General features: G+C 39.3%; 1 protein-coding gene, 1 long non-coding RNA gene and 1 pseudogene across 6 annotated transcripts in view; 1 reads left to right on the top strand and 2 right to left on the bottom strand.

The window, feature by feature from the left end:
- LOC607937 (T cell receptor alpha variable 9-2) overlaps positions 1-24,418 on the bottom strand; it is a 544,059-nt gene that overhangs the window by 303,478 nt on the left and 216,163 nt on the right. The gene's annotated exons all lie outside the window — the stretch shown is intronic.
- On the top strand, positions 9,835-23,135 carry LOC111096957. Of its 2 annotated transcripts, XR_005363034.1 has the most exons (4): positions 9,835-10,585; positions 11,071-11,150; positions 12,766-12,886; positions 21,665-23,135. It is a non-coding gene; the product is annotated as an uncharacterized LOC111096957 (long non-coding RNA). The 2 variants fall into 2 exon arrangements; XR_005363035.1 differs by lacking the exon at positions 11,071-11,150.
- LOC607335 lies at positions 18,725-20,154 on the bottom strand (annotated as a pseudogene).

The raw sequence follows: 24,418 nt of genomic DNA, 5'->3' as shown, positions 1-24,418 counted from the left end.
AATGTCTTATGCTATAAATATTCCTCTGGTACTGATTTCTCTGAATTACTTAGCATGTCCCTTGTTACTTTTATATTACCATTATATTTAAGAAATTTAAAAATTTTACCTAATTTTTTCTTTGAAGCAAGGTTTGCCTTAAGAACATTTTTATTGTTATTCGTTTTTGAATGTTTTGCATAAAGTAGCTTTTTGGTTAATCCGTCCTACTATTTCCTTTTAATCCCCAGATTTATTTAGGTGTTATGGACAAATAAAAACAGTATAGAGGTGCCTGGTGGCTCAGTTGGTTAAAGTGTCCTACTCTTGATTTCAGCTTAAGTCACGATCTCGGGGTCCCCAGCCCCAAGTTGGGGACTCTCTTTCTCCCCCCTTCTCTTGTGCACTCTCTCTATCTCTATCTCTCTAAAAAAAAAAAAAAACCAAAACAAACACTTTATATATTTACTATGTACAAAAAATTAAAATAAAATAAAGCATATTGGATTTTTTTTTCTGTTTGTGAAATAAAGTATCGAGCTCTTACTAGGCAGTTTGAAAAATAAAGAATATTATAAACGGGAAATAAAAAGCATTAAGCCCAGTACTCAAAAAGCACTGACACGGTTTCAGACATTTTGGTGTTATTGTAAACATGTTATTTTATTCACATGGCAAACACATCTTATTCCAGTGTTTCATATACGTTTTTGGTATGTGACTGTGGTCATACCGTGGGTAATTTTTTTTTCTCCTGTAATATTTAACATAGGGCATGTAATGGAGAAAGCATAGCCTTTGGAGTCATATTTGATTTCAAATTCTATCAGTTATAGAAAGGGAGGAGGCAACTTTTTAATCTTTCTGAATTTGCATTTCCTAATCCATTAATGGAGGAATAAGAACAATGACCCATCAGAGTTGTTTTGAAAGTTTAATGATGCGATGTTTGCAAAGTTCAAGGCCTATAGTATTTACTCTCAAAAAACAGTAGTTTCCATTGCAAACTCTGTAAATACACTATGTATGAGTACATAGCATTTCATCGAAAAATTATCCCGTAACAGAACTAGGCTAAGTTTATGTTAGCTATGCATAGTTTAGCAAGTCCCTTTCTTTTGGGAGACTGCTTCAAGTTCCAACTGTTCAAATTAACGTGTAACATCTTGAGAAAGCCCGACCACTACTTTCATGAAGCACCCAGGAAAGCAGCAAAGCTGAGAGGAGTAAGTAAGAATACTGCAAGTGGCGCAGAAACGCTTTTGTTTGAATAAAGTAACGCTTTTTATTTTCCACTTTATAATATTCTTTATTTTTCAAACTGCTTTCTGGTTCCTGCTCTTTGTTCTTTGTTAATAGGTCCAGCAAGAAAAGTCACAGGCAGAACTCTACCTATAAATGTGTCTCTTAAAAAAAAAAAATAAATAAATAAAAAATAAAAAATAATAAAATAATAAATAAATAAATAAATAAATAAATAAATAAATAAATAAATAAATAAATGTGTCTCTTCCAGGTGGGAAGAGGAGAAGAAAAATAAACTGGACTTTCTATCCATCATGCTGTCAGACAGAGTCCATGATGGCTGGTTACCCATCACATACCAGTTGTTGGTGCAATCCGGTAAAAAGGTTCTCTTTCTCCCCACAGGGCATAACGGTATGGTCATGGAGTTGGTATCATATGAGTGACCCTCTAAAAATAAGCTGTGCTGACGCCCACAGAAAAGCACAGAGAAGGGGGTGAATGCAGTGACAGGACTCAGTGAAAACCATACCAGGAATTGTCAAAACGGGCATGAGGATCTTGGCTAATAGTTGCTTTTACTTATGGCTTATTTTCAAGGTCGTGCCTGAGTTAGCAAGTTCCCCATCTAACCGTGGCGGGAGCCTCAGCTGGAGCATTTGGGTACAGGCTGCAGCTGACAAGATGACACTGTGCCCCTACTGTACACAAGTAGGTGGCTGAGTCTCCAGACTGGGTGGCTGTGATGTTCAGGGTGCCAAGAGGTTCTTTCTTATCTAATGTGGCTTTTAACCTTCCTGACTTCTCAGTCCCACTTGCAATTAGTCTAAGCAGAAAGGCAGGGTTATTGTCTTCTTGCTCAAACCAAAGTAGGGCTTGAAAGTTGGTTACTTTGTCGCTGCAGTAGAGAGCTGTACTGTCTCCCTCGTGGACAACTAGAGATGGGGTCTCTGTATCACCTTGTCTTCGCTACTCACCCCTGTTCAGAAAACAGTAACAAGCAAATCAGTCAGAGAAAGAGTGATCTCAGATCAAGTCTTCTCAGAGATCATAATTATCATAATTATTCTCCATTGGAACCGTAGGTGCTCCCAGATAAGTCAGAATCCATTCCACTCCCTCCCCACCTTAGTTTTCTGAGAAAAGGGTCCCCAACCCTTCGTAATAATGCTACTCAGAGCTCAGTTGAAGCCAGAAGATGGCTAGTGAAGCTGGTGGCCACTTCTCCATCCTTTAACTCTTGGGTTTGTTTTCTTGGGCAAGATATGATTTAGTGCCCTGAGGGTTTCTTTTTCGATTTTTTTGAACCAACACCCTTTACCCTCAGGACAGACGCACACACACGGACACACACAACATGAAAGGGAAATAGCAATTTGGCTCTTCAGCCAACCAGAAAACTATCATTTGGCCCTAATTAAAATTCAAATCCTTCCCACTCAGACACTCAGGGAGTCATTCAAACAGAGCACTTCTTAGCTGGCACAGAATAGCTGAAAACTTGTATCCACGTGTTTTACCAATGATAATAGATTCTTCCAAAATTGTCTCACAGATGAAGGACAGACTATCCGAAGCTACCCACAGCTCTGATAGTCTGGGGTTCTACAGCTCAGTGAAGGCAGAGAGGAACGGTACCCCGGGAAGAAGGAAAGTGCAGAACTAACATTCAGGTGGGGACCTACCCTGTGAGGTGAAGGACATGGCACTCTGGGAGGTGGTGGAAAGCGTGGAGAAAGAGGCAAAGATCCTTCCAAAATCTCTTTCAAGGTTCACTATTGATCTCACCCTGGAACACATATTTAGAAAGCAGTATTTCTGATAAACAGCGGAATCTCGGATAATTCATAGGTATATTTGGGTGAAATGCAGATGTCAAAGTGCTCTTTCCTGTTTCATCATGATTTGGTCTAAACAACTACCAAGACATCACCCCGATAATCTCACTTCTAAATCCACTGAAACTCTTCCCTCCTACAAATACGTTTTCCACCCAGAAATCCATTGTTCATTCCATTCACCCATTCAATAGACTTCTATTTATTTTCTCTAAATTCCTACACTAAATACACTTTCTTTCCAGACCATGACAACACAACACTGGGAACACATTTTGTACCGGGTGTATCGTCCATGTATTTTTGGCTAAGTCTTCCTACCTAAAATTGTGATGTGAGTCTCTCCTCATTTTTTTGGCGGGAGGGAGGGGTGCAGAGGGAGAGAATCTTAAGCAGGCTCATGCCTAGAGCAGGCTTGATCTCTCATAACCCTGAGATCATGACCTGAGCCAAAATCAAGAGTCAGACATTTAAGCAACTGAGGCACCTAGGGGCCACTATCTCCTCTTTTTAAGCTTAAAAAAAAAAAAGATCAATTTCTACTTATTCTTTGCAAATATATTATTTATGATTATTGAAGAAACATGATAGAACATTTGGGAGCTACAGGGAAATGCCAAGAAGAAAGATCCCTGTCATTCTAACCCCTTCCTTCAGCATGTCACCATCCAGAACCTTTTTCTTTTTTGTTTATAAAATATGTTAATAAAAAATTAACAATTTTGAAAAATTGTTCAAAATAAAGTTTCTTTTCTCATTTTTTAGAATTTTCTAAAGCATCGTAGACTTTGGGCAGTGGTGAGGGGGTTAGCAAGACAGAATGTGTGCTGGACATTTAGAAATACAGTGGCCCTTCCCCTCACTGTCCCAGCTCAGGAAGATCTAATGTTCTCCCTGCCTTCCCACCCAGGTGCATGGTTGCTAGAGAACCTCCTAACCATCCTGCTAAGTGTCTACGACACGATTTGGCCTTGAGTTGTTCTAAAGGCACTGCAAGGTGATGTATTCAAGCTTGGCTGAGGGCCAAAAGGGTTCTTGCTGCAGAGAGAGACAAGTGGTCACTTGCATGAAGTCTGGAAATTTACCTGGAATGGGCTTTCTAGGCCACCAGCCTTCTGGAGACTCCTGGAAATAGGGCTAAAGGGCAGTGAAGGCCATGAACTAGTGTGGCTCTTGGGCAGTCCTTAGCAGCTGCTGCTTCTTGCCTCTTGCCCATTCTTCATTCCTTTCTTGCATCAAGGGCCTTGATGTTGCCTGTGCCCCTCCTCCCAATTCTCCAGCACCTCCTGACTTTCCTTAAAAATCCTCCTTATCCTTTCACATCAATAGTCTAATTACCTTCTTTTTTATTGATTTGTTTCTCCTTAGAAGAGTCTCTGCACTTCATTCAACCAGAACTTTATGCTGTAAGAACAGAAAATATGGAGTCTGTTTTCTTTAGTTCTGAGGAAGATGAGATACTTAACAATCGTTATCAGGCAAGGTGGCTTGTCATGATGCAACCCATAATGGGCTAAATGAGAGTAAAAGAAGATAAAATGGCTAATTTTTTAGATCAAGGGAACATGCATTTTAAAGAAAATAAATTTATATTATTTGATAACTTATTTTTCATTTGAACAGTTTATCTTAAATGTATTTCCATTTTATTAAATGAAGGTCTACTTCATTTTTTTTTCTTTAATGACTGGATAGTGTTCTGTAGTATAGAGATATAATTATTTAGTCATTTACTGAGTGCTAAACACATAACCCCTAGTTTCTCTGCTATTATGTTTGTTGTATGTTTTCAGCTGATAATTTTATTAGATTTAGGGCTCTTCTAATTTTTTTTTTTTTTTTGTAATGCATTGTGACTGTGAGGGCAGGATTCTTAGCACAACATTACAATTTAGTTTGAGATCCCTTCAATTCTCACATCTCTCTGGATACTTAGCTAGATGGGCTGCGTGACTAATTTCCATTCTTCAGCCAGTTGCATCTATAAATTCTTAAATTTTGGGCTTTGTTAAAAAAAAGACCACAACCAATTCTAACATAACATGGCAGAGTAAGTTCATAGTAGCTCCTAAAAGACTCTCATTTATATTCTAGTAAATTGCATTGGGATGTTTACCAGGAGTATGTTTGCAATCAACACTAGTTTAAATATCACAAAAAAAGAGAGAAGGAATGAACTGTATTCACCTGTTCTTAATCTTTTATTTCTGAATGGATGACTACACAGGTTATTTGTATAAACAGCCAAGTTTTAGAAATACTGCCAAGTTAAAGAGAAGATTTTCAAAGCAGTCAGAAAATAAAACAGGTTAATGACAAAGGAATGGCAATAACTCCAAGAGCAGATCTCTCAAAATCAGAAGCATGATACACTGGAAAATACCTTCAAAATGCTGACAGAAGATGGCTATTAAACTAGAATTGTAAGGAAACTACCTTTCAAGGATGAAGTTGAAACTAATGCTATAGAAGTTTATCCCCAACAGACCTTCAATTCTAAAGGATGTACCCCAGGAAGGAGCAAAACAATCTCAGAAGGAAGGTGAAGAGGCAAGAAGAGATAGTAAGCAAAGGGATTGGTAACACATGGGCAATCCAGGGGTGCCCTGGGTGGCTAAGTTGGTTAAGTGTCTGCCTTTGGCTGAGGTCATGATCCCAGGGTCCTAGGATCAAGCCTTGCATGGGGCTCTCTGCTCAGTGGGGATCCTGCTTTTCCCTCTCCCTATGCCTGCCACTCTGCCTACTTGTGCTCTCTCTCTGTCAAATAAATTAAAAAATATATTTTTTAAAAAATATAAATAAATAAATATAAAAAAATATAAATAAATCTTGGCAGTAAACAGCCAATAATAGCAAGAGTATTAATAATGTCCTTTCCTTTTAAAGTCAGTATCTAAAACATTGGCTAATGATAGCATGTAAGCCAGTAAAGTTTGATCTAAGTTACAATATTGTAATGTTTTTAAATTTTTCAGAAAGATGGTTAAGCCATAGATTAACCTCAGATTTAAAGTATGCATGGTAAAATTTCAAAGGTAAATACTACAGAATTATTTTTAAAAGGAGCATGTAACTTCCAAACCAATGGAAGGGAATATAGAATAAGAAAAAAACAAAACAACAAAAAAGAAGACACAAATTGAATCACCTTTCCCCACATACGAAAGTGGGGAAAAAGGAGAAAACAAATATAAAGTACACATTGAGATGGCAGAGTCAAGTCCTAATTCTAAAATATTATAAAAAATGTAAATGGAACTAACTCACTGATTAAAAAGCAGAGATTGTAAGATGATACAAAGCCAGAATCCAGTCACATGTTTTTTTTGAAGAGACCAATTTAAACATGAGAGTCAAAGAAGTTTAAAAGTTAAGGATGGAAAAATATGTGGAGGAAAATCCTAACCAAAGATACTGTATGAATCTATGTTAATAACTGAAAAAAAGAGACTTTAAGGCAAGAAGCTTTTAGGGATAAAGAAGGGACACCTTAGGGACACCTGGGTGACTCAGTCAATTAAATTTTTGCCTTCAGCTCAGATCATGACCCTGGGGTCCTGGGATTGAGCCCTGTATCAGGCTTTCTGCTCAACTTCCTTCTCCCTCTGCTGCTCCCTTTACTTATGCTCTCTTCCTCTGTCAAATAAATAAATAAAATCTTTAAAAAATAATCAAAAAGGCTTTAAACCATAATAAAAGTTTTAATTAATTCCAGTATGATAAAATGATTCTGAACTTCCATGCATTTAACATTAAATGCATAAAGCAAGGATTGATAAAATGATAGAAATTGAACAATTCACTCCTGTAGTGATATTTCAATATATCTTTATCAATTATTGACAGGTCAAGGAGACAAAATATTACTTAATATATAGAAGACGCAAACAAAGTTGATTTAATTGACATATATAGAAATCTGTACCAAAAAACAAGAGAATATTTCTTTGCAAGCCCACATAGATAATAAAAAATTAATCAAATATTGAGGTGCCTGGGTGGCTCAGTTGGTTAGAGTATCTGCCTTTGGCTCAGGCCATGATCTGGGGATCCTGGGATTGAGCAGGGAGCCTGTTTCTTCCTCTCCCTTTGCCCCTCCTCACTGCTTGTTTGTCTCTCAGATACATAAATAAAATCTTTAAAAAAATTAACCAAATATTAGGCCTAACACATATTTGCACAAATCCCAAGGAATTAGTATAATCAAGGTGTTATTCTTGGAGAAACAAACAAATAGTAGTCTTACATATTTTAGCTATGATCATGTACTTCTGGCTATGTTAAAAATATACCTATCCTAGAGATGTATTTTGAATTATTTATGGATGGAATGACTAATGTTTAGAATTTGCTTTAAGTGTGAGAGAGGAGGAATATGGATGAAAAACTTTGGTTACATAGTGGTAATTTGTCATTGTTTGAATTCAGGTGATGAGTACATATTTTTGATATTATTCCTTCTTTTGTGCACACTTGAAAATATCCATTATAAAACATTAATTTATTTTTTAAATTTTTTAAAAAGATTTTATTTATTTATTAATGAGAGACTCACAGAGACAGGCAGAGACATAGGCGGAGGGAGCCTGATGTGAGACTCGATCCCAGACCCCAGGATCATGCCCTGAGCTGAAGGCAGACACTCAACTACTGAGCCATCCAGGTGTGCCTAAAACATTAATTTAAAAATACTATCTACTGAGATAGTCTTGCCATTTTTCACCTTTAATCTGCTAATGTTGGAATTACAGGAATAGATTTTTCTAATATTAAGCTTTCCACACATTTCTAAGATAAATTCTAATGACTCATATTATCATACGTTACATATTTATTATCTGTTTATATTTGTCAATACTTTTAATTTGTATTTTTTTCCAGTTATTTTCATGAATGAAATTTCTCTTTAATTTCCCTTTCTTAACTGGTTAATTATTATTTTTAATTTTATTTTATGTTTTTAAAATTTTAATTCCATTGTAATTAACACACAATGTTATATTAGTTTCAGGTGTACAATATAGTGATTCAATAAGTCTATGTATTACTCAGTGCTCATCATGATAAGTGTACTCTTAATCTTCACTTATTTCACCCATCCACCTCCTCTCAGGTGACCATCAGTTTGTTCTCTAAGGTAAGAGTTTGCTTTTTGGTTTGTCTCTTGTTTTTTGTTTGTTTTGTTTCTCTTAAATTCCACATATGAGAGAAATCATAGGGTATTTGTCTTTCTCTGACTTATTTCACTTAGCATTATACCCTCTAGCTCCATCCATGTTGTTGCAAATGGCAATATTTTATTCTTTTTTATGGCTGAAAAATGCTCCGTTATGTGCAAATCCCTTCACCATTTTTAAATTAGTATTACTCTTTTTATTGTTGAGTTGTAACTTATTTTTAATATATTCTCAATGCTATCTTTTTTTTGGATAAATTATATATTTATGGTATATATATCATAATATAATAAGATAATATTATACATAATATTACATAATATATGATATTATATCATAATATCATAATATATCATAATATGATAATATACATAATATACATCACATATATATATTCCATTCTGTGGTTGTCTTTTCCATTTCATTTGTGGAAAACTTTGTGGTCTTTGAAAAAGGTTTTGGTATTGATAAAGTCCAATTTATTTTTTTCTTTGATTGCTGTGCTTTTGGTATGATCTCGAAGAAACAGTTGCATAGTCCAAGATCACCAAAATTTTGCTCATATTTTCTAAGAGTTTATAGTTTTAGCTTTTACACTTAGGTCTTTGATCCATTTGAGTTAGTATTTTAATATGTGCATATTCTTTTGCATGTGGCTATCCAGTGGTCCTAGCACTATGTTGCCATTGGATGGTCTTAGTATTATTGTTGAAAATCAATTGCCCATGGATGTCTGGGTTTTTTTGCCTGAACTCTCAGTTCTATTTCATTGATATCCATCCATTTTTAAAGAAATCTGTGTTAAATCTTCTAATGTGATTTTGTACTGATCATTTCTCTTTATATACTGACAAAATAATATATATTAAAATGGGATTGTGTTCATTAATCAAAGAGTACAACCTGTGGCTGATAAAGCCTTGAATGCATGAGAATTTGCAGCAGTGGGAAAGAGGGGACATAGGTGGTGTGCATGATCATATTTATTGCCAAGAGGAGCAGCAGCTGGAGGCAGCATAGTGACTGGGGTCCCAGCTGTAAGTTGAGTGCAGGCTGCAGGTGCTCAGGGAACACTGTGTTGCCACTGCAGAAGTAGGTGCCTGAATGTTCAGTCTCAGAGGCTGAAATGGTCAAGAAGCTGTCCGTTCTTGTTCCACTGAACTGAGCAGTCAGTTTTCCATCTCGGGTCAATTCCCCAGCCTTATATAAGGCTATCACGAGGACAAGGCCCTCCACAGGATCCTGCTTGAACCATTGAAAAGTGTTGAGTGTACTCGAGGAATTGCAGCTCATGGAGACATCCTCTCCTTCCTGAATGGACACAGACCTAGGATTCTGATTCAGCTGCTGGCCACTCACCCCTGTTTAGAAAGACAAAAGAAGGTATTCAAAATCATTTTTAGATCACCTTTGTCAGAACCATGATAGACACTAACTCCCCAGACCTACTGCTGTGCTTTTTCTTTTCCTCTCTCTCTCTCACTAGCTTTTCTCCTTCTGTTTCTTTCTTTTCATGGACCTAGATAAGACCTCACATCTTGCCCTCACAGAATTTCCACCCCTTTAGAATTCTCTGAGACTCAGAAACCCCTAAGACTCACATGTCAGCTGCATGCACAGGAATATTAATAAACCTTCAAGGAGCATGGTCATCACAAGTCCTTCAGCAAAAAAATTATTTCCTAAAAGGATTTTTGCTTCAAGAAACTCCTCTTAGCTTAGAGTAACACTATAAATACCACCGTGATGTGAAAATATCTGTTCTGTGTATCAGCCAATCTGATCTCTAACTGGAGGTTTCTCTGAGTTTTGAGCCAATCTTGAAGGTTAACTTTGAATGGAGACACTGCCCCCTTATGACTAGTCACTAGATTGCTGTTCCTTCATGCCACTCTTGGAGAGTTGTAAAAATAATCCAATTTCTCCCATTCATTTGATGAACCCTTATTGAGTACCCATTGTCTGCTAGGGAAATATAAAGACATGAACAAGACAGACAGGAACTCTTCACCTGGGCACCTTATAATATCTCCCTGGAAAATCAGTGAGAGCCAGACAGGATTAAGCATGGTGAATTGAAGACATATTTTTTCTCTGTGCCTTTTTCAGAATCCACTGAAATAAAAGTAAATTTTTAAAAAAAATTATGAACCCCCAAAGAATATAAAGATGTTATGTTTATGTTTATTATCCCATAAGATGTTTTGGGAACTGAAAGTGAATGGACAACTGGTAACTGGTTTAGCAGCCTGAAGAAAAGTAAGTCCTAAGGACTCGCAGAGGAAAATGCCAACAAAAATCCAGGTGCTCTGAAAGTCTCAAGAACTTGTACCACAGCAGATCAGGGTAAGGGGTTCAGGGTAAGGGGATTTCAAACAGAATATATCAGGTCTAAAGGAAAATAGTATAAAGTACAGTTATACTCTCAGATTTCACATCCTGACCTGAAAAAATCAGGTGTCCATGCCTTTCCATTAGATTTTGTGGGGGGGAGGGGCGAAAGCCCTTTTTTTCTGAAGATATGGAATAAAGACACATATAAGAGTCTGGGATACCAGGCTCAGCTGAGAGTGAGTACTTAAAAACTAGAGCTGTCCTCCTTTGCTCAGATCCCAGATTTATATCCCACTAAGTAAGAATGAGCATCTGGGATCACTAGGCATTTGAGAAGATTACCTTAACATGACAGGCAGAGACAGGAAAAAAAAAAAGAAAAGGACCCTGATGGAGACAAAAATACTAATAACCCGACATTCTCTCTTTCTTTCTTTCTTTCTTTCTTTCTTTCTTTCTTTCTTTCTTTCTTTCTTTCTTTCTTTCTTTCTTTCTAGCAAGCTCTATATCTAACATGCAGCTTGAACTCAGAACCCTGAGATCAGAAGTCATACGGTCTACCAACTGAGCCAGCCAGGTGCCTTCTTTCTTTTTTAATGACTCTGCAATATTTTATTGAAGTAATACATTTTTAAAAAGCAAACAATAAACAAAAAGCCATTCGTGGTGCTCTCTTCGTGGAATGTGGGAGGCACAGAAATGACGTATCATTGGATCTACTCCCCCCTTGTGATCATCATGGTTGCTGCTGCAGTCTCCCTGATGATGAGCAGCTGTTGCAGTCTCCATGAGGTCCTGCTGTCTCAGCCTTGAGAGTGTCCCCATTTTCTTGAGAATTCTGGCAGTCTATTTCTGTCCCATAACAGAGTATAGGCCAGGCAGTAGTGTATAAAGGATGCCACTACGCATTGGGATAAACATGGCATACATTTCTGGATCATGAATTAAAAGCTTTTCTTTCTTTCTTTCTTTCTTTCTTTCTTTCTTTCTTTCTTTCTTTCTTTCTTTCTTTCTTTCTTTCTTTTCTTTCTTTCTTTCTTTCTTTCTTTCTTTCTTTCTTTCTTTCTTTCTTTCTTTTCTTTGTATATTGAAACAAATGAGGGCATACAGAATAGAATGTAACACATGAATTTTAAAGATAGAACATGAAACTTCAAAGAGATATCATATATATGGGAGACCACATCTCACAGGCCTGCAAGAATACAGCCTCACTCTCCTGGCTGTTAGCAGGAATTTGTAGGGAAATTTTTTAAAACACTGAGTTTAATGAGAAGACTCATATCTGTCTTAAGTGTGCAAACTACAACAACCTAAGAAATACAGTTGCTATGTATTCTAACTTAATTGTTTGGATGATCTTCTAAGTAGAATTACTATGCCGGAAAACCAAGGGTAGCAAATGGCTTTAGTGAGCTTGTATGGAAAGAAAGCTCTGCCATAAAAGGATGGATTATTACTATTTAGAGTTAGGGAAGAAGGAAGATGCCAATCAGGAACCCCAACAAAACAAAATGAGGTAAATATGAGGGGCCACCACTTTTAAGTGCAGGAAACTGGCACAGCTCTAGGGCTGCATCCATTGTCCCAGGGAAGAGATTTTCAACTCAGTCACAAAGGTCTAGTTCAGTTCCCCGGTAGTCAGGGGTATAGTTACCTTTTTCCATCATTTTCTGTTAGGCATTTTGCAGAAATGAGTGCAAAGCACAACCTGCCTCCTGACTTCAGGTTGGTGGGCAGTGACCATGAGAAACTGTGTTCAGAGTCACCTACTGAAAGGAAGCAGGCAAGGTGCAGATGCACCATGTGATAGGCAAGTGGCCTCTATGTCTCTGGGATGGCTGTGGCCTCCAATGTGCTGTCCCAGGATTCAAATTCTTAAAAGCATTCCTTGATGGGAATTTCTTCTCACTCTCAGTTTTTTTCATAAGTAAAATGCAGATAATCATATAATTCTATGGCCATTCTATACCTTCTATTGTATTAACTCTAAGTGGATATGATGCCCTTAATTCTATGCATCCCAAACACCCATCACAATGATTGTATGGAGATGGTGTCTGAGATAACAGACGCTACAACTTATTGTGTGCAGTGTCAAGCAATAGAATCTCTGTCCTTGTTCTTTTCTGGATCGCATTATCCTTGTAAACAAATTGAGTAATGATTTATTTTTAAATAAATGCTTGCAGTGTGGTGCCAGCACCCTGCCCACGGGAACTGCCTTACACCCTTGCAGATGGCCTACATTATGGTTTAGTGGTATTGGAAGCAGCATTTGCCTTCAAACATCCTTCCTCTCCAACTGTCACTGTAAGTGAAAGCACACTAGTTGAGATGATTTCCATTGAATGTCCTCCAACATTCCTTTTTCAAATATAAGCAATCCAGGGGGAGCCAATCAAGAATGTCGCATCGAGATGTGAGTTAGGGTAGGAACCACTCCATTTTGGAGATTGAGCTGGGAAATGGATATGGAATCAATGAAGTGGGAGAAGATTTTGGAAAGCAATTTGGTGACCAGAAACATTAGGCTTTGGGTGGGCAAAAGGGTATTAAAAGGTCACAGAGTACCACTAGGAGTGGGGGAAAAAAGCAGGGGCGGCCGACAGGATTGGGAATCAAATAAAGATGCCAGGATGGGGAAGAATTAAGGACAAAATCCTTGTATGCTCCACGTGGCTCTAAGAGCATATCTCTTATCAAGGATAGTGGACAAGACAAATGAAAAAAAAGTCTGCAAGACGAGCTCTGCCACAGAACTGTATAGAATTTGTTTCTTTCTGAAGCAACATGAGAGGTGAGGAGCCAACTGGGTGTGGCTGCAGCCAATGGGCAGTGTGAACCGATGAGGCCATGTTGCTAAAGTAACAGGCAGTCTGAGATGGGCTTGTCCCTCTCTCACTTTCTCTCTCTCTCTCTTCCACCTATCCATCCATTTGTCTATCTCTATGTTTATGATATAAACTTAGGAAAAAGCATTGCCCCGACTCTTCCTAGTGTGACAATACTGCTGTCCCAGTACTTATGATTCAATCCTAAAATGCCACAAGGAATCTACTATGTGACTCAGATTTTCTTTCTATTAACAAGCTGAGTGAGTAGCAGAAGGGAAAGAGTTCCCTTGGAACAATAAAGGCACAAGATCTGTGCACAGTGAATGCAAAAATCATTGAAATTCATGATATTCTTGTCCTGGCTTGAGGTTCCACCTACTAGAAAGTAATAATTACCCAGACAAAAAGTCAAATGAAATTTGGAAATAAACGTAAGAGCTTTCCTTACTCTCACTCCAGACCCTCCTTCTTTGTGTTCTGTTTTTTTTTTTTTTTTTTTTTTGGTTTGTTGGTTTTGTTTGTTTGTTTGTTTTTTTGTATATATATTTTTATTGGAGCTCGATTTGCCAACATATAGCATAACAGCCAGTGCTCATCCCTTCAAGTGCCCCCCTAAGTGCCTGTCACCTAGTCACCCCAAACCCGCCCACCTCCCCTTCCACTACCCCTTGTTCGTTTACCAGACTTAGGAGTCTCTCATGTTCTGTCACCCTAACTGATATTTCCCACTTATTTTCTCTCCTTTCCCCTTTTTTCCCTTTCACTATTTTTTATATTCCCCAAATGAATAAGACCATACAATGTTTGTCCTTCTCTGATTGACTTACTTCACTCAGCGTAATACCCTCCAGTTCCATCCACATCAAAGCAAATGGTGGGTATTTGTCATTTCTAATGGCTGAGGAATATTCCATTGTATACAATGACCACAGCTTCTTTATCCATTCATCTGTCGATGGACACCGAGGCTCCTTCCACAGTTTGGCTATTGTGGCCATTGCTGCTATAAACATCGGGGTGCAGGTGTCCCGGCGTTTCACTGCATCTGTATCTTTGGGGTAAATCCCCAGCAGTGCAATTGCTGGGTCGTAGGGCAGTTCTATTTTTAACTCTTTGAGGAACCTCCAGACAGTTTTCCAGAGTGGCTGCACCAGTTCACATTCCCACCAACAGTGCAAGAGGGTTTCCCTTTCTCCGAATCCTTTCCAACATTAGTTGTTTCCTGTCTTGTTAATTTTCATCATTTTCTCTGGTGTGAGGTGGTATTACACTGTGGTTTTTTAAAAAATATTTTTATTTATTTATTCATGAGAGACAGAGGGGGAGAGGGAGAGACACAAGCAGAGGGAGAGGCAGGCTCCATGCAAGGAGCCTGACATGGGACTCCATCCCGGGACTCCAGGATCACACCCTGGGCTGAAGGTAGGCGCTAAACCACTGAGCCACACAGGGATCCCCTCATTGTGGTTTTTATTTGTATTTCCCTGATGGCCAGTGATGCGGAGCATTTTCTCGTGTGCTTGTTGGCCATGTCTATGTCTTCCTCTGTGAAATTTCTGTTTATGTCTTTTGCCCATTTCAGGATTTGATTGTTTGTTTCTTTGCTGCTGAGTTTAATAAGTTCTTTATAGATCTGAATACTAGCCCTTTATCTGATAGGTCATTTGCAAATATCTTCTCCCATTCTGTAGGTTGTCTTTTAGTTATGTTGACTGTTTCTTTTGCTGTGCAGACACTTTTTGTCTTGATGAAGTCCCAATAATTCATTTTTTCTTTTGTCTCCCTTGCCTTCATATATGTATCTTGCAAGAAGTTGCTGTGGCCAAGTTCAAAAAGGGTGTTGCGGGATCCCTGGGTGGCACAGCGGTTTGGCACCTGCCTTTGGCCCAGGGCGCGATCCTGGAGACCCGGGATCGAATCCCACGTCGGGCTCCCGGTGCATGGAGCCTGCTTCTCCCTCTGCCTATGTCTCTGGCTCTCTCTCTCTCTCTCTCTCTCTCTGTGACTATCATAAATACATAAAAAAAATTAAAAAAAAAGGGTGTTGCCTGTGTTTTCCTCTAGGATTTTGATGGATTCTTGTTTCATATTTAGATCTTTCATCCATTTTGAGTTTATCTTTGTGTATGGTGTAAGAGAGTGGTCTAGTTTCATTCTTCTGCTCGTGGCTGTCCAATTTCCCAGCACCATTTATTGAAGAGACTGTCTATTCCAGTGGAGAGTCTTTCCTGCTTTGTCCAATATTAGTTGACCATAGAGTTGAGGGCCAATTTCTGGGTTCTCCATTCTATTCCATTGATCTATGTGTCTGTTTTTGTGCCAGTACCACACTGTCTTGATGACCACAGCTTTGTAGTACAACCTGAAATCTGGCATTGTGATGCCCCCAGCTCTGGTTTTCTTTTTTAATATTCCCCTGGCTATTCAGGGTCTTTTCTGATCCCACACAAATCTTTTTTTTAAAATTCTTTTTATTTTTATTTATTTATGATAGTCACACACACACACACACACACAGAGAGAGAGAGAGAGAGGCAGAGACACAGGGAGAGGGAGAAGCAGGCTCCATGTACCGGGAGCCCGATGTGGGATTCGATCCCGGGTCTCCAGAATCACGCCCTGGGCCAAAGGCAGGAGCCAAACCGCTGCACCACCCAGGGATCCCCCACACAAATCTTAAGATGATTTGTTCCAACTCTCTGAAGAAAGTCCATGGTATTTTGATAGGGATTGCATTGAATGTGTAAATTGCCCTGGGTAACATTGACATTTTCACAACATTAATTCTTCCAATCCAGGAGCATGGAATATTTTTCCATCTCTTTGTGTCTTCCTCAATTGTTTTCAGAAGTGTTCTGTAGTTTTTAGGGTATAGATCCTTTACCTCTTTGGTTAGGTTTATTCCTAGGTATCTTCCGCTTTTGGGTGCAATTGTAAATGGGATTGACTCCTTGATTTCTCTTTTTTCAGTCTTATTGTTAGTGTATAGAAATGCCACTGACTTCTGGGCATTGATTTTGTATCCTGCCACACTGCCAAATTGCTGTATGAGTTCTAGCAATCTTGGGGTGGAGGCTTTTGGGTTTTCTATGTACAGTATCATGTCATCTGCGAAGAGGGAGAGTTTGACTTCTTCTTTGCCAATTGGAATGCCTTTTATTTCTTTTTGTTGTCTGATTGCTGAGGCTAGGACTTCCAGTACTATGTTGAATAGCAGTGGTGAGAGTGGACATCCCTGTTTTGTTCCTGATCTTAGGAGAAAGCCTCCCACTGTTTCCCCGTTGAGAATGATATTTGCTGTGGGCTTTTCGTAGATGGCTTTTAAGGTGTCGAGGAATGTTCCCTCTATCTCTACACTCTGAAGAGTTTGGATCAGGAATGGATGCTGTATTTTGTCAAATGCTTTCTCTGCATCTATTGAGAGGATCCTATGGTTCTTGTTTTTTCTCTTGTTGATATGATCTATCACATTGATTGTTTTACGAGTGTTGAACCAGCCTTGCATCCTGGGAATAAATCCCACTTGGTCCTGGTGACTAATCTTCTTAATCTACTGTTGTATCCTATTGGTAGTATCTTGTTGAGAATTTTTGCATTTGTGTTCATCAGGAATATTGCTCTACAATTCTCCTTTTTGGTGGGGTCTTTGTCTGGTTTTGGAATTAAGGTGATGCTGGCCTCATAGAACGAGTTTGGAAGTACTCCATCCCTTTCTATCTTTCTGATCAGCTTTAATAGAATAGGTGTTGCTTCTTCTTTAAACATTTGATAGAATTCCCCTGGGAAGCCATCTGGCCCTGGACACTTGTGTCTTGGGAGGTTTTTGATGACTGCTTCAATTTCCTCCCTGGTTATTGGCTGGTTCAGGTTTTCTATTTTTTCCTGTTCCATTTTTGGTAGTTTGTGGTTTTCCAGAAATGCGTCCATTTCTTGTAATTGCCTAATTTATTGGCGTATAGCTGCTCATAATATGTTTTTAAAATGGTTTGTATTTCCTTGGTATTGGTTGTGATTTCTCATTTTTCATTTGTGATTTTATCAATTAGAGTCTTTTTTGTTTTTAATAAGGCTGGCTAATGGTTTATCTATCTTATTAATTCTTTCAAAGAACCAGCTCCTGATTTTGTTGATCTGTTCTACAGTTCTTCTGGTCTCTATTTCATTGAGTTCTGCTTGAATCTTTATTAACTCTCTTCTTCTGCTTCATGTAGGTTTCATTTGCTTCTTTCTCCAGTTCCTTCAGGTGCAAGGTTAGCTTGTGAATTTGAGTTTTTCCAATTTTTTGAGGGATGTTTGTATTGCGATGTATTTCTCTCTTAGGACTGCTTTTGCTGTATCCCAAAGATTTTGAAAGGTTGTATCTTCATTTTCATTAGTTTCCATGAATCTTTTTAGTTCTTCTCTAATTTCCTGGTTGACCCTTTCATCTTTTAGCAGAATTGTCTTTAACCTCCACGTGTTTGAATTTCTTCCAAATTTCTTCTTGTGATTGAGTTCAAGTTTCAAAGCATTATGGTCTGAAAATATTCAGGGGACAATCCCAATGTTTTGGTTTGGTTAAGACCTGATTTGTGACCCAGTATGTGGTCTATTCTGGAAAAAGTTCCATGTGCACTTGAAAAGAATGTGCATTCAGTTCATTTGGATGTAAAGTTCTGTAAACATGTGTGAAATCCATCTGGTCCAGTGTGTCATTTAAAGCTCTTGTTTCTTTGGAGATGTGCTTAGAAAATCTGTCACTTGCAGAAAGCACTGTGTTGAAGTCTCCCAGTATTAGTATTATTATCTAAGTATGTCTTTACTTTGGTTATTAATTTATTGATATACTTGGCAGCTCCCACTTTAGGGGCATAAATATTCATGATAGGTAGGTCCTCTTGTTGGATAGACCCTTTATGATATAGTGTCCCTCTTCATCTCTTCTAAAGTCTTTGAGGTAAACTTTAATTTATCCTATATGAGGATTGCTACCCCAGTTTTCTTTTGAGGACCATTTGAATGGTAAATGGTCCTCCAACCTTTCATTTTCAGGCTATAGGTGTCTTAGGTCTAAATTGAGTCTCTTGTAGACAGCAAATAGATGGATCTTGTTTTTTTATCCATTCTGAAACCCTGCATCTTTTGATGGGATTATTTAGCCTATTCACGTTCAGAGTAGCTTTCTTTTTTTTTCATTTAAGACAGGGAATACTTTATTCAAACCCATCAGAGAAATGGACAGCTTGGGTCTGTAACAAAGCATTGTGTTTTAAAGCATAGGTCAGTAATTGTATATGAGAGTATAAACTGCTACTACAAATTAACTGATCAGAGCACAACTTTTCAATGTTCAAAACAGAATAAGCTTCCCTGCAAAAGCAGCACCTTTGTGACATTTTTAACTTTAGTATTCTTCTCCTTCATCTTCACCCTCTCCTTCAACAGAATCCACACCAACCTCCTCATAATCCTTCTCCAGGGCAGCCATGTCCTCACGGGCCTCAGAAAACTCTCCTTCCTCCATGCCTTCACCCACATACCAGTGAACAAAGGCATGCTTGGCATACATCAGGTCAAACTTGTGGTCCAGGTGAGTCCAGGCCTCAGCAATGGCTGTGGTGTTGCTCAGCATGCACACAGCTTGCTGTAGTTTGGCCAGGTCTCCACCAGGTACCACAGTGTGAGGCTGGTAATTAATGCCTACTTTGAAGCCAGTGGGGCACCAGTCCACAAACTGGATGGTACACTTGGTCTTGATGGTGGCAATGGAAGCATTGACATCTTTGGGAACCACATCACCATGGTACAACAGGCAGCAAGCCATGTATTTACCATGGCGAGGGTCACGTTTCACCATCTGGTTGGCTGGCTCAAAGCATGCATTGGTGATCTCTGCTACAGAAAGCTGTTCATGGTAGGCTTTCTCAGCAGAGATGACAGGGGCATATGTGGCCAGAGGGAAGTGGATGCAGGGATAGGGCACCAGGTTGGTCTGGAACTCCATCAGATCCACATTCAGGGCTCCATCAAATCTGAGGGAAGCAGTGATGGAGGACACAATCTGACCTATCAGCCTGTTTAGATTAGTGTAGGTTGGGTGCTCAATATCGAGGTTTCTATGACAGATGTCATAGATGGCCTCGTCGTCTACCATGAAGGCACAATCAGAGTGCTCCAGGGTGGTGTGGGTGGTGAGGATGGAGTTGTAGGGCTCTAAACAGCTGTGGACACCTGGGGGGGGAGGGTAGATGGAGAGCTCTAGCTTGGACTTCTTGCCATAATCGACAGAGAGATGTTCCATCAGCAGGGATATTAACCCAGAACCGGTTCCCCCTCCAAAGCTGTGGAAAACCAAGAAGCCCTGAAGACCTGTGCACTGGCCAGCCAGTTCCTGAATTTGGTCCAAGACAAGGTCAATGATCTCCTTGCCAATGGTGTAGTGCCCTTGGGCATAGTTATTGGCAGCATCTTGCCTGTGATGAGCTGCTCAGGGTGGAGGAGCTGGCGGTAGGTGCCATTGCAAACTTCATCAATGACTGTGGGCTCCAGGTCTACAAACACGCCCTGGGCACATGCTTGCCAGTGCCCGTCTCACTGAAGAAGGTGTTGAAGGAGTCATCTCCTCCCCTAATGGTCTTGTCACTTGGCATCTGGCCATCGGGCTGAATGCCGTGTTCCAGGCAATAGAGCTCCCAGAAGGCATTGCCGATCTGTACACCTGCCTGGCCAACGTGGGTCGAGATACACTCACGCATGGTTGTTGCTTGGCAGCTGCTGGGCGGATGGCGAAGAAGAGGAGAGGTTGTTGCTTCTTACAGCGTGACTCTTAGGCAGTCGATGTAAGAGAATCTCCAGAGTAATTATTGAAATATATGAGTTTAGTGTCATCATAGTACCTATTCAGTCCCTGTTTTGTGGATTATTTCTTTGGGCTTCCTCTCTTTTACAGAGCCCCCCTTAATATTTCTTGCAGAGCTGGTTTGGTGGTCACATATTCTTTCAGTTTCTGCCTGTCTTGGAAACTCTTTATCTCTCCTATTCTGAACGAGAGCCTTGCTGGATAGAGTATTCTTGGCTGCATGTTCTTCTCATTTAGGACCCTGAATATATCCTGCCAGCCCTTACTGGCCTGCCAGGTCTCTGTGGTGAGGTCTGCTATTAACCTAATACTTCTCCCCATATAGGTTAGGGATCTCATCTCTTGCTGCTTTAAGGATCTTCTTTATCTTTGGAATTTGCAAGTTTCACTATTAAATGTTGGGGTGTTGAATGTTTTTTATTGATTTTAGGGGGGGGAAATCTTTCTATCTTCTGGATCTGAATACCTGTTTCCCTCCCCATATTAGGGAAATTCTCAGCTATGATTTGTTCAAATATGCTTTCTGGTCCTCTGTCCCTTTCGGCACCCTCTGGAACCCCAATTAAACGTTAATTAAAAGGAAAGATTTTTCCTTCTGAGGCTGTCATTTATTTCCCTTAGCCTTTCCTAACGGTCTTTTAGATGTTTTTCTCTTTTTCCCTCAGCTTCCTTCCTTGCCATCAACTTGTCTTCCAGGTCACTCACTCGTTCTTCTAGTTCATTAACCCTTTTCGTTAGGACCTCCAGTTTGGATTGCATCTCATTTAATTGATTTTTAATTTCAGCCTGATTAGATATAAATTCTGCAGTCATGAAATCTCTTGAATCCATTATATTTTTTTTCCAGAGCCACCAGTAGCTTTATAATTGTGCTTCTGAATTGGCTTTCTGACATCGAATTGTAATCCAAATTTTGTAAGTCTGTGGGAGAGAGTACTGTTTCTGATTCTTTATTTTTTTAATTTTTTAAAATTTATTTATGATAATAACACACAGAGAGAGAGAGAGAGAGAGAGGCAGAGACATAGGCAGAGGGAGAAGCAGGCTCCATGCACTGGGAGCCCGACGTGGGATTCGATCCCGGTCTCCAGGATCGCGCCCTGGGCCAAAGGCAGGCGCTAAACTGCTGTGCCACCCAGGGATCCCTGATTCTTTCTTTTGTGGTGAGTTCTTCTTTCTAGTCATTTTGCTCAGTGTACAGTGGCTAAAAACGAGTTGTACTTGTTAGAAGCGCAAACTCTTCTCACTGTAGCATTCCAGCTGTTCTCTCTTTAAATATCAGGTTGAATTCATAGATTTTCAGGATGATTTGAAAGTTATCTAGGTAAGTTGGTGGGGACAGGTGACTTGGGGACCCTACTCCTCCGCCATCTTGCCCTGCCCCCCACCACCAATCTTTTTTTTTTTTTTTTTCAGTGAGACTACTGTATGTTCCTCAAGCTTCTCTTGAAAGAAAAGAAACTCTTCTGCATCTTCTGGCAAGTGGCCCATCCACCGCTCAGGAGCCCTGTGTCAGCAGAGCATCTGCAGCTGCATGTTTGAGGACAGCCTGCCTAGGCCTGGAGATCACAGTGTGTCTGCTGCACAGAAGTAGATGCCTGAGTCGCTGGACTGGGAGGCTGTGATATGCAGGGAACTTTGCTGCTTCTTCTCATTTAACGTGGCAGTGGTTTTTTCATGACTCTTTTCCCCATTCTCCCATAATATCATCAAGGATATTAGACCTTCACTATTTTTTTGCCTGTACCAGTGTAGGGCATACACAGGCTTTGATGAATGGCAGTTTATGGTGAAATTTTCTCCTTCTTGGATGATCAGAGACTGTGGACTCTGCTCCAGTTCTTGGCTACTGACCCCTGTTCAAAAAGACAATGTAAAGAAAACGCCAAGCCTAAGATCTTCATGCTCATGGTAGGTATGGTTTTTCTCACCTGCCTCTTCACTTCCCCCTGAGGCAGCAACATTATCCCTTCAACACAGAATATTGTATTGTCTATCTTTTCAACATGTATCTGGCTCTCAAATGGGCCTCCATGGGACAGAAGAAGACTGAATCCCTGCCCTCAGGAAGCTGTCATCATCCCCTGACTCTCTACACTAATCCCATACTTACAGGCTGCCTGCAACTCTAATATCCCTATGAGAACTTGCAGGAGAGTCTCCATCTTCTGGTTCCTCAGAAGGCAGCTGGATCAGGAGTTCTCGAATGAGCTTCCCCAGCACAGGTTACTTGAGCTCAGCGGGGTCTCACTGGTGCAGGGCACTGCACCAATCTGAGAGATCACACCTGGTTTCCTGTTCCTCCAGTGCTGCAGACCTAAACTCAAATACTTTTTGAACACTGCCACCTTTTGGCTAGACTGAGAAATACTGAATAATGGAAGGCTTCTAGAATTAGTTTATATAAATGAGGTACATTTATTTATTGCAACAAGTATGGTATTTATTATCGGATATTGAAAATACCCTACTATTGCATGCTTGAAACAGTTTCCTCTTTGTAATTAAAATAAAGTGAAAAATCCTGCTCTCTAAAATACTGGGTAATTGTTTTTCAACATTTAGTTCTGCCTACTTTTGATTTGAGTCTTATAAAACACTGCTTTATTGAGGCATACTCAATATGATGTATAATAAACTGCATATATTTATGATGAACAATTTGATAATTTTTGACATGGACATACAAATGTGAAATCATGATCAAAATCTAGATAATGAGCATATGCACTATCTTAGGCCCCTTTGTGGCCTACTCACAGTTTTAGAATTATGTGCTCACATCTAGATCTATGATCTATCTGGAATCAATTTTTTTATCGGTGTGAGCTAAGGGTTAAGGTTTATATTTTTGAATATGGCTATCAACTATTCAAGCATGATTTGTTGAGAAGGTTATTTTTTCCTCATTGAATTGTTATGGTACTTTTATTGAAAATCAACTAATCAAAAAAAAAAAAGAAAATCAAATAATCATATATAGGAGTCTATTTCTGGACATTTTATTGTGTTCCAAGGTTATATTTGTCTATCTTTATATCAATCCCATAGTTTCTCAAATATTATATTTTCATAAAAACAACATCAGTACTGTTGGTTCCTCCAATTTGTTATTCCTTTCAAAATGTTTTCACTAACATAGTCCCCTTTAATTTTCATGCATATTTCATGATGATTCTGTCAGTTTCTACAAAACTTTCTGCTGGGATTTTTATTGGCTTTATACCGAATCTGTAAATCAATTTGGAGAGAATTAAAATTTTATTTTTTTAAAAGATTTATTTATTTATTTGAGAGAGAGAGAGAGACCAAAGGAGAGGGAAAGAGAACACCAAACTGACTCTGCACTGTGTATAGGCCTAAAGTGGGGCTTGATCTCACAACCCTGAGATCATGATCTGAACTGAAGCCAAGGGTCAGCTGCCCAACTGACTGCATCAGCCAGGCACCCTAGAATTAACATTTTGACACGAGTCTTCTAATCCACGAGCATAATAATTCGATACTAATTTAGCTATGAATTTTCTCTTGGAAATTTTTTATATCTTTTATTTTTTAGATTTTTTAAAATAACTCTATTTTTTATTGGTGTTCAATTTACCAAAATACAGAATAACACGCAGTGCTCATCCCGTCAAGTGCCCCACTCGGTGCCCGTCACCCAGTCACCCCCACCCCCCGCCCTCCTCCCCTTCCACCACCCCTAGATCATTTCCCAGAGTTAGGAGTCTTTATGTACTGTCTCCCTTTCTGATATTTCCCACACATTTCTTCTCCCTTCCCTTCTATTCCTTTTCACTATTATTTATATTCCCCAAATGAATGAGAACATACACTGTTTGTCCTTCTCCGATTGACTTACTTCTTTCAGCATAATACCCTCCAGTTCCATCCACGTTGAAGCAAATGGTGGGTATTTGTCGTTTCTAATGGCTGAGGAATATTCCATAGTATACATAAACCACATCTTCTTGATCCATTCATCTTTCGGTGGACACCAAGGCTCCTTTCAGTTTGGCTATTGTGGACACTGCTGCTATAAGCATCGGGGTGCAGGTGTCCCGGCGTTTCATTGCATCTGTATCTTTGGGGTAAATCCCCAACAGTGCAATTGCTGGGTCGTAGGGCAGGTCTTTTTTTTAACTCTTTGAGGAATCTCCACGCAGTTTT

This window comes from Canis lupus, chromosome 8 (assembly GCF_011100685.1).
Source record: "Canis lupus familiaris isolate Mischka breed German Shepherd chromosome 8, alternate assembly UU_Cfam_GSD_1.0, whole genome shotgun sequence".
Lineage (NCBI taxonomy): Eukaryota > Metazoa > Chordata > Mammalia > Carnivora > Canidae > Canis > Canis lupus.
The sequence above is the reverse complement of the archived record's forward strand: the minus strand, read 5'-3'. Positions and strand labels throughout refer to the sequence as shown.